The sequence below is a fragment of the Schistocerca gregaria genome, chromosome 5, assembly GCF_023897955.1.
Source record: "Schistocerca gregaria isolate iqSchGreg1 chromosome 5, iqSchGreg1.2, whole genome shotgun sequence".
In the NCBI taxonomy this organism is placed as follows: domain Eukaryota; kingdom Metazoa; phylum Arthropoda; class Insecta; order Orthoptera; family Acrididae; genus Schistocerca; species Schistocerca gregaria.
In genome coordinates this window covers 349,469,054-349,486,578 of record NC_064924.1, presented here as the reverse complement: position 1 = coordinate 349,486,578, position 17,525 = coordinate 349,469,054, and the positions used below count along the sequence as shown (strand labels likewise).

The 17,525-nt window shown below is 40.8% G+C and overlaps 1 protein-coding gene across 3 annotated transcripts in view; it reads left to right on the top strand.

The window, feature by feature from the left end:
- The window catches only part of LOC126273452 (peroxisomal membrane protein 11B), a 110,479-nt gene extending 100,169 nt beyond the window's left edge, over positions 1-10,310 (top strand). For all 3 annotated transcript variants that reach the window (XR_007549324.1, XR_007549323.1, XM_049977007.1), the window contains one exon: positions 8,851-10,310. The gene's annotated coding sequence lies outside the window, so the exon portion shown is untranslated. The remainder of the gene's footprint in view (positions 1-8,850) is intronic.
- Positions 10,311-17,525: the final 7,215 nt, after the last annotated feature.

Sequence of the window (17,525 nt, the reverse complement as noted above, 5' to 3'; positions counted from 1 at the left end):
ATGTGTGACTGCTGTGTATGGACGCAGTAGGAGCTGGCCGCTGTTCGCGAACAGCTGGACGTGTTGATGGCCGCGGTCAGCCGTCTTCAGGCTGCTGCCTCGGAGTGTAGCGGCAGTGGGGAGTCTGGTGCATCGCAAGGTACACCCCAGGTGTTACATGCTTCACCCACTGTCCCTGCTGTCGAGACATCTTCACGGGTCCTGGGCGCAGTTGGGCCACCCTCTCCCCAAGGGGAGTGGCGGGTTCAGTGGCGTTCGCGGCACACGAGGCCGAGAGTAAATGTGGAGGCTGGCCGTGTGGCATCGCCCGCTCTGCCTGTGAGTGGACATGTGGCTGCTCCTTCAGCAAGGTACGAGCAGGCACACGGGGGGAGGGGTTTATTAGTTATTGGGAGCTCCAACGTTAGGCGGGTGATGGAGCCCCTTAGGGCAATAGCAGAAAGGTCGGGGAAGAAGACAGTGTTCACTCTGTCTGCTTGCCGGGGGGTCTCATCCGAGATGTGGAGGAGGCCCTTCCGGTGGCAATAGAGAGCACTGGGTGCACCCGACTGCAAATTGTTGCTCATGTCGGCACCAATGACTCCTGCCGTCTGGGTTCAGCGGTCATCCTCAGTTCGTACAGGTGGTTGGCGGAATTGGTGAAGGCGGAAAGCCTCGCTCGCGGGGTGGTATCAGAGCTAACTATTTGCAGTATCATTCCCAGAACCGATCGCGGTCCTCTGGTTTGGAGCCGAGTGGAAGGCTTAAACCAGAGGCTCAGACGATTCTGCAGAGAGCTGGAGTGCAAATTTCTCGACCTCCGCTATCGGGTGGAGAAATGTAGGGTCCCCCTGAATAGGTCAGGCGTGCACTACACACCGGAAGCGGCTACAAGGGTAGCGGAGTACGTGTGGAGTGCACATGGGGGTTTTTTAGGTTAGAGAATTCCCTCCATTCCCTCCCTAGGCCTGACAGGACGCCTCCTGAGATGCGGCAAGGTACGAGTAGGCAAAATGCAACAGGGAATAATAATATTAATGTGCTAATAGTAAACTGCAGGAGCATCTATAGAAAGGTCCCAGAACTGCTCTCATTAATAAACGGTCACAACGCCCATATAGTACTAGGGACAGAAAGTTGGCTGAAACCAGACGTAAACAGTAATGAAATCCTAAACTCAGATTGGAATGTATACTGCAGAGACAGGCTGGACAGTGAAGGGAGAGGCGTGTTTATAGCGATAAGAAGTGCAATAGTATCGAAGGAAATTGACGGAGATCCGAATTGTGAAATGATTTGGGTGAAGGTCACGGTTAAAGCCAGCTCAGACATGGTAATTAGATGTCTCTATAGGCCCCCCGGCTCAGCAGCCGTTGTGGCTCAGCACCTGAAGAATAATTTGGAAAATATTTCGAGTAGATTTCCCCACCATGTTATAGTTCTGGGTGGAGATTTTAATTTGCCGGATATAGACTGGGAGACTGAAACGTTCATAACAGGTGGCAGGGACAAAGAATCCAGTGAAATATTTTTAAGTGCTTTATCTGAAAACTACCTTGAGCAGTGAAACAGAGAACTGACTCGTGCCGATAATATATTAGACCTTCTGGTGACAAACAGACTTGAACTATTTGAATCAGTTAATGCAGAACAGGGAATCAGCGATCATAAAGCGGTTACTGCATCGATGATTTCAGCCATAAATAGAAATATTAAAAAAGGTAGGAAGATTTTTCTGTTTAGCAAAAGTGACAAAAAGCAGATTTCAGAATACTTGGCGGCTCGACACAAAAGTTTTGTCTCGAGTACAGATAGTGTTGAGGATCAGTGGACGAAGTTCAAAACCATTGTACAATATGCGTTAGATGAGTATGTGCCAAGCAAGTTCATAAGAGATGGAAAAGAGCCACCGTGGTACAACAACCAAGTTAGAAAACTGCTGCGGAAGCAAAGGGAACTTCACGGCATACATAAACATAGCTAAAGCCTTGCAGACAAACAAAAATTATGTGAAGCGAAATGTAGTGTGAGGAGGGCTATGCGAGAGGTGTTCAATGAATTCGAAAGTAAAGTTCTATGTACTGACTTGGCAGAAAATCCTAAGAAATTTTGGTCCTATGTCAAAGTGGTAGGTGGATCAAAACAAAATGTCCAGACACTCTGTGACCAAAATGGTACTGAAACAGAGGATGACAGACTAAAGGCCGAAATACTAAATGTCTTTTTCCAAAGCTGTTTCACAGAGGAACACTGCACTGTAGTTCCTTCTCTACATTGTCGCACAGTTGACAAAATGGTAGATATAGAAATAGACGACAGAGGGATAGAGAAACAATTAAAATCGCTCAAAAGAGGAAAGGCCGCTGGTCCTGATAGGATACCAGTTCGATTTTACTCAGAGTACGCGAAGGAACTTGCCCCCCTTCTTGCAGCGGTGTACCGTAGGTCTCTAGAAGAGCGAAGCGTTCCAAAGGATTGGAAAAGGGCACAAGTCATCCCCGTTTTCAAGAAGGGGCATCGAACAGATGTGCAGAACTATAGACCTATATCTCTAACGTCGATCAGTTGTAGAATTTTGGAACACGTGTTATGTTAAGTATAATGACTTTTCTGGAGACTAGAAATCTACTCTGTAGGAATCAGCATGGGTTTCGAAAAAGACGGTCGTGTGAAACCCAGCTCGTGCTATTCGTCCACGAGACTCAGAGGGCCTTCGACACGGGTTTGCAGGTAGATGCCGTGTTACTTGACTTCCGCAAGGCGTTTGACACAGTTCCGCACAGTTGTTTAATGAACAAAGTAAGAGCATATGGACTATGAGACCAATTGTGTGATTGGATTGAGGAGTTCCTAGATAACAGAACGCAGCATGTCATTCTCAATGGAGAGAAGTCTTCCGAAGTAAGAGTGATTTCAGGTGTGCCGCAGGGGAGTGTCATAGGACCGTTGCTATTCACAGTATACCTAAATGACATCGGAAGTTCACTGGGGCTTTTTGCAGATGATGGTGTGGTGTATCGAGAGGTTGCAACAATGGAAAATTGTACTGAAATGCAGGAGGATCTGCAGCGAATTGACGCATGGTGCAGGTAATGGCAGTTGAATCTCAATGTAGACAAGTGTAATGTGCTGCGAATACATAGAAAGACAGATCCCTTATCATTTAGCTACAAAATAGCAGGTCAGCAACTGGAAGCAGTTAATTCCATAAATTATCTGGGAGTACGCATTAGGAGTGATTTAAAATGGAATGATCATTTAAAGTTGATTGTTGGTAAAACAGATGCCAGACTGAGATTCATTGGAAGAATCCTAAGGAAATGCAATCCGAAAACAAAGGAAGTAGGTTACAGTACGCTTGTTTGCCCACTGCTTGAATACTGCTCAGCAGTGTGGGATCCGTACCAGATAGGGTTGATAAGAGATAGAGAAGATCCAACGGAGAGCAGAGCGCTTCATTACAAGATCATTTAGTAATCGTGAAAGCGTTTCGGAGATAATAGATAAACTCCAGTTGAAGACTGCAGGAGAGACACTCAGTAGCTCGGTACGAGCTTTAGTTAAAGTTTCGAGAACATACCTTCACCGAAGAGTCAAGCAGTATATTGCTCCCTCCTACGTATATCTCGCGAAGAGACCATGAGGATAAAATCAGAGAGATTAGAGCCCACACAGAAGCATACCGACAATCCTTCTTTCCACGAACAATACGAGACTGAAATAGAAGGGAGAACCGATAGAGGTACTCAGGGTACCCTCCGCCACACAGAGTCAGGTGGCTTGTGGAGTATGGATGTAGATGTAGAAAGTACAGTTTTTGGTAGTGAATCACCGTGATATGACACACAGACCTTTTCATTAGCAATGTATGCAGCTTCGAGGTTCCATATCACCATCTCAATTACAATCTACAAATCAGAATCTATTAGAAACAAAATGGAGTGAATTACACTTCCTGACCGTATCAAATGAAAATTATTCTCAGTGCTGTGTGTGGCGGTGTGTGGCGGAGGGCACTTCACGTGCCACTGTCATTACCTCCCTTTCCTGTTCCACTTGCGTATGGTTCGCTGGGTGAACGACTGTTAGAAAGCCTCCGTGCACACTCGAATCTCTCTAACTCTACATTTGTGATCTCCTTGGCAGGTATAAGTAGGGGGAAGCAATATATTCGATACCTCATCCAGAAACACACCCTGTTGAAACCTGGACAGCAAACTACATCGCGATGCAGAGCGCCTCTCTTGAAGAGTCTACCACTTGAATTTGCTAAACATCTCCGTAACGCTATGACGCTTACCAAATAACCCTGTGACAAAACGCACCGCTCTTCTTTGGATCTTCTCCATCTCCTCTGTCCACCTGACCTGGAACGGATCCCACACTGATGAGCAATACTCAAGTATATGCCGAACAAGCTTTTTGTTAGCCACTTCCTTTGTTGATGAACTACATTTTCTAAGGACTCTTCCAATGAATCTCAACCTGGCACCCGCCATACTAACAATTAATTTTTTATGGTCATTCCACTTCAAATCATTCAGTACGCATACTCCCAGATCTTTTAAAGAAGTAACTGCTACCAGTGTTAGTTTCGCTATCATATAATCAAACAATAAAGGATCCTTCCTTCTATGTATTCGCAATACATTACATTTGTCTATCTTAAGGGTCAATTGTCACTCCCTGCACCAAGTGCCTATCCGCTGCAGATCTTCCTGCATTTTGCTGCAATTTTCTAATGCTGCAACTTCTCTGTATACTGCAGCATCATCCACGAAAAGCCGCATGGAACTTCGACACTATCTACTAGGTCATTTAAATATACTGTGAAAAGCAATGGTCACATAACACTCCCCTTTGGTATGCCTGAGGTTACTTTGTCTATAGACGTCTCTCCATTGAGAACAACATGCTATGTTCTGTATGCTAAAAACTCTTCAATCGAGCCACACGGTTGGTCTGATATTCTGTAGGCTCTTACTTTATCAGGCGACAGTGTGGAACTGTATCGAACGCCTTCTGGAAGTCAAGGAAAATGGCATCTACCTGGGAGCCTGTATCTAATATAGCGAGTTGCGTCTCACACGATTGCTGTTGCCGGAATCCATGTTGATTCCTGCAGAGTAGATCCTGGGTTTCCAGAAATGACATGATATGCAAGCAAAAAACATGTTCTAAAATTCTACAACAGATCGATGTCAGAGATATAGGCCTATAGTTTTGCGCAGCTGATCGATGACCCTTCTTGAAAACTGGGACTACCTGTGCTCTTTTCCAATGATTTGGAACCTTCCGTTCCTCTAGAGACTTGCGGTACACGACTGTTAGAAGGGGGGCAAGTTCTTTCATGTACTCTGTGTAGAATTGAATTGGTATCCTGTCAGGTCCAGTGGGCTTCCCTCTATCGAGTGATTTCAGTTGCTTTTCTGTTCCTTGGGCACTTATTTTGATGCCAGCCATTTTTTCGTTTGTGCAAGGATTTAGAGAAGGAACAGCAGTGCGGTCTTCCTCTGTGAAACAGCTTTGGAAAAAGGTGTTAAGTATTTCAGCTTTATGCGTGTCGTCCTCTGTTTCAATGCCATCTTTCCAGAGTGTCTGGATATGCTGTTTCGAGCCACTTACTGATTTGACATAAGACCAGAACTTCCTGGGATTTTCTGTCAAGTCAGTACATAGAATTTTACTTTCGAATTCACTGAACACTTCCTGCGTAGCCCTCCTTACTCTAACTTTGACATCGTTTAGCTTCTGTTTGTCTGAGAGGTTTTGGCTGCGTTTAAACTTGCAGTGAAGCTCTCTTTGCTTCCGCAGTAGTTTCCTAACTTTGTTGTTAAAGCACGGTGGGTTTTTCCCATCCCTCACAGTTTTACTCAGCACGTACCTGTCTAAAACACATTTTACGATTGCCTTGAACTTTTTTCATAAACACTCAACATTGTCAGTGTTGGAACAGAAATTTTCGTTTTGATCTGTTAGGTAGTCTGAAATCTGCCTCCTCATTACACTTGCTAAACAGATAAACCTTCCTCCCTTACTTTGTATTCCTATTTACTTCCATATTCAGGGTGCTGCAACGGCCTTATGATCACTGATTCCCTGTTCTGCACTTACAGAGTCGAAAAGTTCGGGTCTGTTTGTTATAAGTAGGTCCAAGATGTTATCTCCATGAGTTGGTTCTCTGTTTAATTGCTCGAGGTAATTTTCGGATAGTGCACTCAGTATAATGTCACTCGATGCTCTGTCCGTACCACCTGCCCTAAACATCTGAGTGTCCCGGTCTGTATCTGGTAAATTGAAATCTTCAGCTAAGACTATAACATCCTGAGGAAATTTATGTGAAATGTATCCCAGATTTTCTCTCAGTTGTTGTGCCACTAATGCTGCTGAGTTGGGATGTCCTTAAAAGGAGCCAATTATTAACCTAGCTCGGTTGTTGAGTGTAATTTCCACCCATAATAATTCACAGGAACTATCCACTTCTACTTCACTACAGGATAAACTACTACTAACAGCGACAAACACGCCACCACCAGTTGCGTGCAATCTAGCCTTTCTAAACACCGTCTGGGCTTGTGTAAAAATTTCGGCATACTTTATCTCTGGCTTCAGCCAGCTTTCCATACCTATAACGATTTCAACTTTGGTGCTTTCTATCAGCGCTTGAAGTTCCGGTACTTTACCAACGCAGCTTTGACAGTTTACAATTACAATACCGTTTGCTGCTCCGACTGCTGGGTGTAGTGGACTCCTGACCTATCCAGCGGAATCTGAAACCCCATCACCCTATGGCGCAAGACGAGGAATCAGCAGCCCACACGGTTGCAGAACTGTCTCAGCCTCTGATTCAGACCCTCCACTCAGCTCTGTACCAAAGGTCCGCAGTTGACGATGCTGCAGATGGTGAGCCCTTTCATCCTGCTAGCGAGACTGACAGTCTTCACCAAATCAGACAGCCGCCTGAAGCCAGAGAGGATTTCCTGTGATCCATAGCGACACACATCATTTGAGCCGACATGAGCGACCACTTGCAGATGGATGCACCCTGTACCTGTCATGGCATTCGGAAGGCTACTCACTGTAAACATGACACTTTGAGTTGCAGACAGGCACAATGGAAAGACTGTTACACATTGAGCTTTTGGCCAAAGCCTTCTTCAGCATATATATTTTCATTCACATAAGGAAGCATACCTCACACACACGACCACCCTCTCTGGCAGCTCGGATTGGAATGCTGCCTGAGATGGCAGCCATTTGTCTGTGGGTGAGTTTGCGTGTTCGTAATATATGCACACATCTGTCCTTTCCTTTATATTGTTATTCTAACCTAGAGTCTTTTCATTTTATAAATTTACATTTTCATCTATTATTTATTTTCCACAATTAGTGTGAATTTTGTTTTATCTATAAGCCCTTCTTTTATATAAATCTTCATGTGGGTTGTTATAACCATAATAAATATTTTAAAATTAATTTAGGTAATAAGATATATTTTGTCAAAGGAGATATGATGAGATTTGCAAAACTGAGCAAATGAGAAAGTTAATGGCATGCTTAAGATGATACTGCAAAGGATTAGAAATAAAAATTTAAAAGCACAATAGGATTCAAACTGACGCCCTTGAGAATGAAGGGAAAGTATTTCAACTAGTACACTATACCACTGCTCTGATTAACACTGTCATTTTTAATGCTGTGGTGTAGCATGCAGAATTCTTTTTCATTGATTACTCGCAAACAAACCTAGGGCGAAAGGCTGAATCGTGTGCAATACCTGGGACCCTAACCTAAACTATAGTAGAGATAGTTTCAAGAGGGCGATTCCTCCCTTGGGATCCTCTCCTTGATAGTATTGTGCCAACAATGTTGTACCCTGTATCTAATAACTGCTGTATCTTGTACCATTATCAAGGTAGTGTACTACACTCAAGTAATCAGTACACAAGAATATCCTTCCACTTTACATTCATTTGTGCTTTCCCATGAGAGTATGTCAACAGAACTCTCCAGCTGTATGTAAAGAACTTTTCTGTGGAAAATTGTGGTATTGTTTCACATCACATGTCATGACTTGTACTTTTGTAGTAAAAGCTTAAATATGATTTGGAAATAAGAGCATGACAGAGAGTATTAGGTGCCTGTTGTTATTGCAGTAGGCACTTCAAAATATTTATTCACATTATTAAATATCTTCAACATTACGCGGCCCTGCCAGCAAATGTATAAATATTAATTTTAATAAGAAACAGCCTCGGTTGCACCGTTTACCTAGGTTTCAGTAGGGACAACCCAACCTTCTTCAGAATAACAGTAACTGCTGTTTGTCCTTAGTGGACATCATCAAGCTAAAACTACAAATCCATAAATTATGGTTACCAGTACAGGACTCGTGGCTGCCACATCGCGGTTGTGAAGTGGAGCCAAGGCAGTTTCAGATAAGTTTTACAGTCTGACGATAATTTATGGATTTGTAGTTTTAGCTTGACGATGTCCACTAGGGACAAACAGTAGTTACTGTTATTCTGAAGAAGGTTGGGTTATCCCGAGTGAAACTTACATAAATTCTAGGTAAATGGTGCAAATGAGGCTGTTGATAATTAAAATTAATCCACATTATTATACTGCATTGTTAATGTTTATTAATTTATGTGATTTTGTATTGTCATTCTACTCAGATTCTGTTAACCACACACACACACACACACACACACACACACACACACACACACACACACACACACACAATCAATAAACAGTAGCAAGGTATTTACATGTCTGGCAGTCTTTGAATGAGATACCAGTTTATTCATCTGTTATTTATGATATGTTGTTCTTATCTTTCTGACAATGGAATTGTACCATTTACAGGTGTGATGGTATACCTCAAACAACAACAACAACAGCAACAGCAACAACATGCTGGCAGTATATAACAACTTGGAACACAGAATGGTTGAGATGCTGCCCACAGGAAAGTTAGAGAGGAGGAAAAAAATGATTTTAAATCATTCAGTGTTATTTAATAGGTAACTTAAGCCATTGAATTGTATATGTACAGAAGTTTCCAAAGTGGAAAACTATATAATAATTAACATTACATTGTCACTATAGGCTGTGAAGTGTTTGCCATCCAACTGTAATACATCATGTTATAAAAAAAATTGTAGAAGAGTATTTTTAATGGGAATTCCTTATGGTGGTTCATACATTACCATGCTCCACGTCTCAAGTTGCCACAGTTTGTTATGACTTGACTTGGGGGACTGTTATACATACGGCAAATGGCTACTCTTGTTTGTGTTGAATTTAATTTGTTGTGAGTTGGTTATATAAATTTTTAATTCATGGCCTATATGAAATTATCCAGAGACCCTTTTACATTAACTGCTGAATCAAGTTGTGGATGTATTTTGGAGTTCAAGAATGCTTGCCATTTAATACTGACATTCAATCAAAGAAAGATCATTACCCATTCTATAAATATGACAACTATTAATGGATGTGGAATATATTACTGACTGTGCTTTAATATTTCGTAATTGATTATGTCAGCTTCTGCAATTGTATCCTTGAACTTACATACTTTGTCTTTACTGTGTTTAGGAGCTGCTCTTTCCTCTGTAAGAAAAGTGAAAGTCTCCTTGCAATATTCAGTAAATCAACTAACATTACTATGTATTGTACAAAAATATTGTTCAGAAAATTATCAAGACAACGAAGACTGCAGTACTACATCCAGGAAGTGTAAATCCCAGCACTGTCAATAGGCACAAGTGTAGATCACAGCAGTCAAAGCTTTTTCAATAGCAGGTAGCTGTCGTAAAAGTGTGTACTCGTAGCTTGGGATTTAAATGACCTGATAGGCCTCACCTTCCTTCATATTCAATTTAAACTCCCCAAGCAATATCTCTTTCCTGCACAAGGACAATTTCATTAGGGGGGGAAAAATAAGAATGCTGTACTCTACTTTTGTATGTCGTTTTTGGCAGTACTAGAAGTTGCACGTCTTGGAATGTAAATACTGGCCAGCCTTTCTCATTCTGTGTGTCAGAGCGAGCGAGCGAACACACACACACTCTCTCTCTCTCTCTCTCTCTCTCTCTCTCTCTCTCTCTCTCTCTCTCTCTCTCTATCCTAAATCAGCTAATTTAATTTTTGCGATTTTCCACTGTTTCACCAAAATTATGACAGTTTATACTGTTTTTTTTTTTTAATTACACTACATAAATGTACAAGCATGAGAAGTGTGTGTACATTCATGCATATGTGCACAGAAAATGTTGATGTTTTTTAATGTTTTAATCAATAAAATATGACATTCCACTCATTGTATAAGCTTCAAAACGCCATGTCTTTAATTTTTCCATGATATGAATTAAAAATTATGTGTAGCTTTTTGTGAAAATGCTGAGCATTTTCATGTGTTCAATTAACACTTTCGTTGTGAAATCAGTGCAGCTGCACAGCTCTCCAGTGCAGCCCAGCAACATGCGAGTGCCAGCTGGTAACACTCTGAAATGGCAGGTACCGCTCGGAGCCGATGCTCCTAAGTATACCTGAGCTACAGACTGACTTCAAGACCTTGTAAGATCTGTAGTATCATGTTCTGTACTGACTTAATGATGACCCCTAAGATGCTTTACTTCAAATACGCTTCGATTGTATTGTGGTCATGTTTTAAAGTGTGTTTGCTGTCTAACACCTATAGGGGTCACAGGCATCATTCAAATGTTCGTGATTTGTTGATATTGTAACAAAAAATACAATTCAAACAAGCAACAAATCTACTGCATTCAGGAAAAACTTGGATTCCAAAACCCAAATTCTTAAGAAGGCAAAAAAGGAAACTGGATTGATTTGAAATTATATTTACTCCAAATGCTCATTTTTTAAGATTGACTCTGATAGAGGTCGTTAGTTTAGTAGCATGTTTACTCCTGGTACAAGAGAATTAGCCGCCTACATTTATCTTAGATGCCCAGGGGATGTGTAGAAATTAGTAAGCAAAACACACCCTATGTGGAGGCTTCTTGTGTCCCCCATCACTTCAATTGTGGTGCTTTTAAAACAAATTTAGCACAACAAATTCTTTCGCAGAAAACTGACGTGAACACTTTACAATGCAGTAAGAAATAAGTCAACTTGTGAAAAAAATTTCTAACCTGTCACTTCATAAAAAGAAACAATGCAATGTCAAAAGAAATAAAAGAAGTTGTCTTTGATAATCGGAATTTCCCCGATATCATGTTTTTGCTACTTATGGGAAATTATACAGGAGTTCAAGCAGTATCCAGGTTTGTCTGGGCAGGTTGTACACTAGTATGGTGTATCAGTGCACTTGCCTTGTTCCGCACACTTCTTAGACAGCAGTAGCTTCCCGCTTTTGCACATTTGTTTGTGATATTTCTTGCTCACATTTTGTGGAAACGTTCATTGGTGGAAGGAAGCCCTTTACAATGTTCATTCTGTAATCATATGTCATTTTATTTCCCGGGTATTTGTTGTACAGATATAGATAATTGAAAACTAGCATGTCAATGACATGAAAGAGTAGTTTTTTGTTCACACAAATAATACGAAAACATCTGATCTTGTTTATCAGTCCCGGACATACACGCATTGTACCTAATAATAGGCAAAAGTTTCATGACTATTTGCTGGCGTGCATTCATCACTTGCTCCATAACATTTGATGTTCTGTGGAAATGTTGGAACCTCGTCGATCCTTCCATTTTCCAATCATAACTCCATTAAAATACCGCGCAATTGTCTCTACTCTCCCAAGTTTTGCCGATACAACGTCTTCAGGGGTATATTTCCTATTTAATTTCAAAGTACCTGTGGGAAGTGTTTTTAGGTTCAACAGAGATGTAGCTAAATGAAAAATGTTATAATAATTGTCCAAGTAAATGTGATGACCAACATGCAGCTTTTCTGCCATCAAATGCAAAACGACCTTTTCCACGTGACCTTTCCCTGCACATCTCCACTACTTCCTGTGTATACAGCACACTTATTTATGAAGCTGTCTGGATTGTTGATCATGCCCATCTTAATGCCATGCCATATTTATTACGTTTGCTTTTTATGTATTGTCTAAATGACAATCTTCCCCTCCAAAGAATCACTGATTCATCTATTGATAAGTCTCTTCCCGGGTGATACACTTGAGACATTCTTGTGTCAAATAATCCAATATAGGTCGTATTTTATATAAACAATTGTCTGGTTTCGGCTTTCCTGGAAGTGGATTTTCTGAAAAATGCAGAGACCCTAATATAATGAAATGCCGGTCTCTGCTTTACTTATTGCTATTCCTCTATTCTCAAACAGCGGTTCTTTCTTCCTGTAGTCTTGTAATCATGCATGTTTAATGTTACCCATATGTAACGAAACACCCACAAAAACTAGTGATTTGCCTATACTTACAGGTTTCCATTTAAAGATCCTAGATCCCTCTTTTGTATTTTCCCTCAGCAATATGTTGACTGCGTTATCATTCTTTTCGTCAACTACAAGTTGCAACAATTCGTCTGTTAGCAATAATCTGAAAAAATCCATAGGAGAATTGCCAGCAGGATGAATTTGCAAAACGTATTCCTTCGTAAATGGGTGATACTACATATTATGTGGTTTTCATGCCAGGAATCACCTGGATTATTTCCGTGTGACAGGTCAGGTTCTTCTTCATCATAGATTTCCAGACGATCATGATCCGTATTGTCAGATTCAGAACTGTCATGAAACAGATTCGAAAGCCATGCTTCCATGCAGTTCTTCAGCAGCCTCTAAATAACAACCTCCACGATATGCCTCGTCCTCACTACACAGAAAATCACTGTTGTCCAGTACACTAAGTAACTGTTCCTCTCTCAATTTAACACTTTTCCTGCTCCATTTCACGTTGGAAGGCCTAGGTGACTGTTCATTAGCCGCCATTACCAACAATATACGTACGATAACTGACCACACAGAAGAAAAGTTTACACGCTTTGATGCTAGCTTAGTCGCTACAACTAAACTGAGTAATCCGACAGCGAGCACGGACGCTTATAAGCGTCAACCGCACTGGCTGATGGCTTGTTGTGACGCATATAAGCATCAGCCGCACTGAAAGTGGTAAAGACCTACTTCAGCCCAAAAACACATTCATAGTACAGCAGTTGTCAAATACAGTCTGCATTTTTAACAGGTTCCTTAACCATGTCAGAAATTGTATATATGGTAATAGGTGGTGGAGTACAGGAGTTTGCATGGGTCGCAAATCATAAACAAGGTGAAGTGGTAACTGTGGCAGTAGTGGGAACTACGTTGGACACTTGACTAGGTAGAGCCAGGCCCTGCGCGACGGGCACAGTGGGTCATATAACGCATTAGATAAACCTTATTTTGGGTGTGCAGGATAAATAAGACAACCTGATGGGTGTACACCGATCGGTACTGGTTCATATTGTGTATGTAGATACGTAAAACATGCAAGAGGGAAACCATTATGTGCTTATAAGAGTTGGTGGTAGAATACCGTATTACTCGTTTCAGACCGCTTGATAAGTATGGAAGTGTGATTACGCATGTCAATGAAATCGCGATTACGGGCAGCCAGGGGTTCACGCCTCAGGACGTGCACTAGCAGCGCATGTTGGGTGTTTCAAGCGTCAACTTCACGTCTTAATATCTCGGAATGTAATTGGAATATTGCTATGCAATCGACGCCATTGTGTATGTGCTTTGTCATGCCATGGATTGCTGAAGAAAAAATATAAGAGGTCCATTTAAAAAAAAAAAAAAAAAAAAAAAAAAAAAAAAAAAAAAAAAAAAAAAAAAAAAAAAACAAAACATAAGTTTGTGTTGAAAAACACACATGCTTTCGTTGTAGAATGTTTCCAAATATGTACATTCGTGGGCCCCAGCCCTACATTGATACCGGTGAATGTCATTTGCCAATAGCTGTTACTGTTCCAGAGATATTTTGGGTGGACAAGATAGCTAGAACACCCTGTATATACAAACTTTCATTGTGAATAAGCCTATTTATTAGTGAAAACAGTAACAAAATCCCCATAGTAGTTCCTGAGGTTAGATAACAGAAAGAAGCTCTTGCAGACTTAATTTTATAGTATGTATGTATATGCTCTATTACCACAAGCAGTGATTGTGTTCATTTAAGGATTTGAAGTACCTTGTATATAAAGTCTATTTTTTGGTGTTACATATTGCGTCAGCCACTCTACATCTGATTCTGAACTACAGACTACTGTAGACTTTTCCATGCATTACAGTCGTCAGCTGTACACATCCATGTTACTAGCAGCCTCTTTTTTTTTTTTTTTTTTTTTTTTTTTTTTCCCTGGTCTTATGTTTTGAAATCCGACAAAAGAGTTACCTGTCCATATATCATCCATTTGTTTCAATGCCCACCCACAGCCAATTCATTTTTGTTAGTCCTGATTAAATCTTCCTCTCAATTCAGTTCCCTGATCTATTTGTTGGCACCAGCAACCAGTGCTTCCATGCAGTGCAACTGGCAACACCAAACAAGAATTTGGCAGCAGAACTTTACCATGAAAGAAGGTTGTATACATGGAAGAATCCTGGAGATACTAGAAGGTATCAGATAGATTATATAATGGTAAGACAGAGATTTAGGAACCAGGTTTAAATTATAAGACATTTCCAGGGGCAGATGTGGACTCTGACCACAATCTAATTGGTTATGAACTGTAGATTAAAACTGAAGAAACTGCAAAAAGGTGGGAATTTAAGGAAATGGGATCTGGATAAACTGAAAGAACCAGAGGTTGTACAGAGTTTCAGGGAGAGCATAAGGGAACAATAGACAGGAATGGGGGAAATAAATAAAGTAGAAGAAGAATGGGTAGCTCTGAGGGATGAAATAGTGAAGGCAGCAGAGGATCAAGTAGGTAAAAAGACGAGGGCTTGTAGAAATCCTTGGGTAACAGAAGAAATATTGAATTTAATTGATGAAAGGAGAAAATATAAAAACGCAGTAAATGAAGCAGCCAAAAAGGAATAAAAACGTCTCAAAAATGAGATCGACAGTAAGTGCAAAATGGCCAAGCATGGATGGCTAGAAGACAAATGTAAGGATGTAGAGGCTTATCTCACTAAGGGTAAGATAGATACTGCCTACAGGAAAATTAAAGAGACCTTTGGAGCAGAGCGAGCCACTTGCATGAATATCAAGAGCTCAGATAGAAACCCAGTTCTAAGCAAAGAAGGGAAAGCAGAAAGGTGGAAGGAGTATATAGAGGGTCTATACAAGGGCAATGTACTTGAGGACAATATTATGGAAATGGAAAACGATGTAGATGAAGATGAAATGGGAGATACGATACTGTGTTAAGAGTTTGACAGAGAACTGAAAGACCTGAGTCGAAACAAGGCCTCAGGAGCAGACAACATTCCATTAGAACTACTGACGGCCTTGGGAGAGCCAGTCCTGACAAAACTCTACCATCTGGTGAGCAAGATGTACGAGACAGGTGAAGTACCCTCAGACTTCAAGAAGAATATAATAATTCCAATCCCAAAGAAAGGAGGTGTTGACAGATGTGAAAGTTACCGAACTATCAGTTTAATAAGTCACAGCTGCAAAATACTAACTCGAATTTTTTAGAGACGAATGGAAAAACTAGTAGAAGCACCTCGGGGAAGATCAGTTTGGATTCCGTAGAAATGTTGGAACACGTGAGGCAATACTGACCTTATGACTTGTCTTAGAAGGAAGATTAAGGAAGGGCAAACCTACATTTCTAACATTTGTAGACTTAGAGAAAGCTTTTGACAATGTTGACTGGAATACTCTCTTTCAAATTCTAAAGGTGGCAGGGGTAAAATACAGGGAGCGAAAGGCTATTTACAATTTTTACAGAAACCACATGGCAGTTATAAGAGCCGAGGGACATGAAAGGGAAGCAGTGGTTGGGAAGGGAGTGAGACAGGGCTGTAGTCTATCCCCGATGTTATTCAATCTGTATATTGAGCAAGCAGTAAAGGAAATAAAAGAAAAATTTGGAGTAGGAATTAAAATCCATGGACAAGAAATAAAAACTTTGAGGTTCGCCGATGACATTGTAATTCTGTCAGAGACAGCAAAGGACTTGGAAGAGCAGTTGAACGGAATGGACAGTGTCTTGAAAGAGATATGAGAGATATGAGATGAACATCAACAAAAGCAAAACGAGGATAATGGAAGATAGTCGAATTGTTGGGTGATGCTGAGGGAATTAGATTAGGAAATGAGACACTTAAAGTAGTAAAGGAGTTTTGCCAATTGGGGAGCAAAATAACTGATGATGGTCGAAATAGAGAGGATATAAGATGTAAACTGGCAATGGCACGGAAAGCGTTTCTGAAGAAGAGAAATTTGTTAACATTGAGTATAGATTTAAGTGTCAGGAAGTCGTTTCTGAAAGTATTTGTATGGAGTGTAGCCATGTATGGAAATGAAACATGGACGATAAATAGTTTGGACAAGAAGAGAATAGAAGCTTTCCAAATGTGGTGCTACAGAAGAATGCTGAAGATTCGATGGATAGATCACATAACTAATGATGAAGTATTGAATAGAATTGGGGAAAAGAGGAGTTTGTGGCACAACTTGACAAAAAGAAGAGACTGGTTAGTAGGACATATTCTGAGGCATCAAGGGATCACAAATTTAGCATTGGAGGGCAGCGTGGAGGGTAAAAATCGTAGAGGGAGACCAAGAGATGAATACACTAAGCAGATTCAGAAGGATGTGGGTTGCAGTAAGTACTGGGAGGTGAAGAAGCTTGCGCAGGATAGGGTAGCATGGAGAGCTGTATCAAACCAGTCTCAAGACTGAAGACCACAACAACTACAACTACTTTACCATACTACCTAATCTTTGACCCAGGCAGGCAGTAGTTTATACACATATGCGCACTATCTGTATTTAATCTGTAAATACAGTAAAACCCCCTTTCCTACATCCTCACTTTAAATTTTCCTGCTTTTTACATTAATTTTTGTTGGCCTGAACAGAAGTCCTACTCTGTCAGTATAATGTTTTTCTATCATTAATGATTCCATGTTACAACATTTCCCACATTTTAAGTTTTTCTTGGTGGTATCAACACCTTTAAAATTGATTTTGATACAGATTTCTGAAAAAAGTCGGCCTTGGAACAAAACAGAAAATGCAGGCTATTTGCATAGTTATTGATCACATAATGCGTTAGCGCAGTAAGCAAGATTTTCATTATTGGCATGTTGGGTCATGGCCACCTGTATTATAAGGTTTGCTGTGTTTGAAAGGGTGGGAAAGTAAGCTGGGTCACTGCCTTAATGATGATCACAACCTGATGACGACTCTAGTACCGACCTTCCTTCTGCTTATTGATTGGCGACTCCATGGAGTGTACTGTGCACCACGACCAGATAATGGATATAATTGAAGGAGAACCAGCATTGGTCGTATTTTTTTGTTTTATTATCCACAAAATCGATTTTCGGTCACTTAGTGACCATCCTAAATGCTGTAATACACAATTAAAATT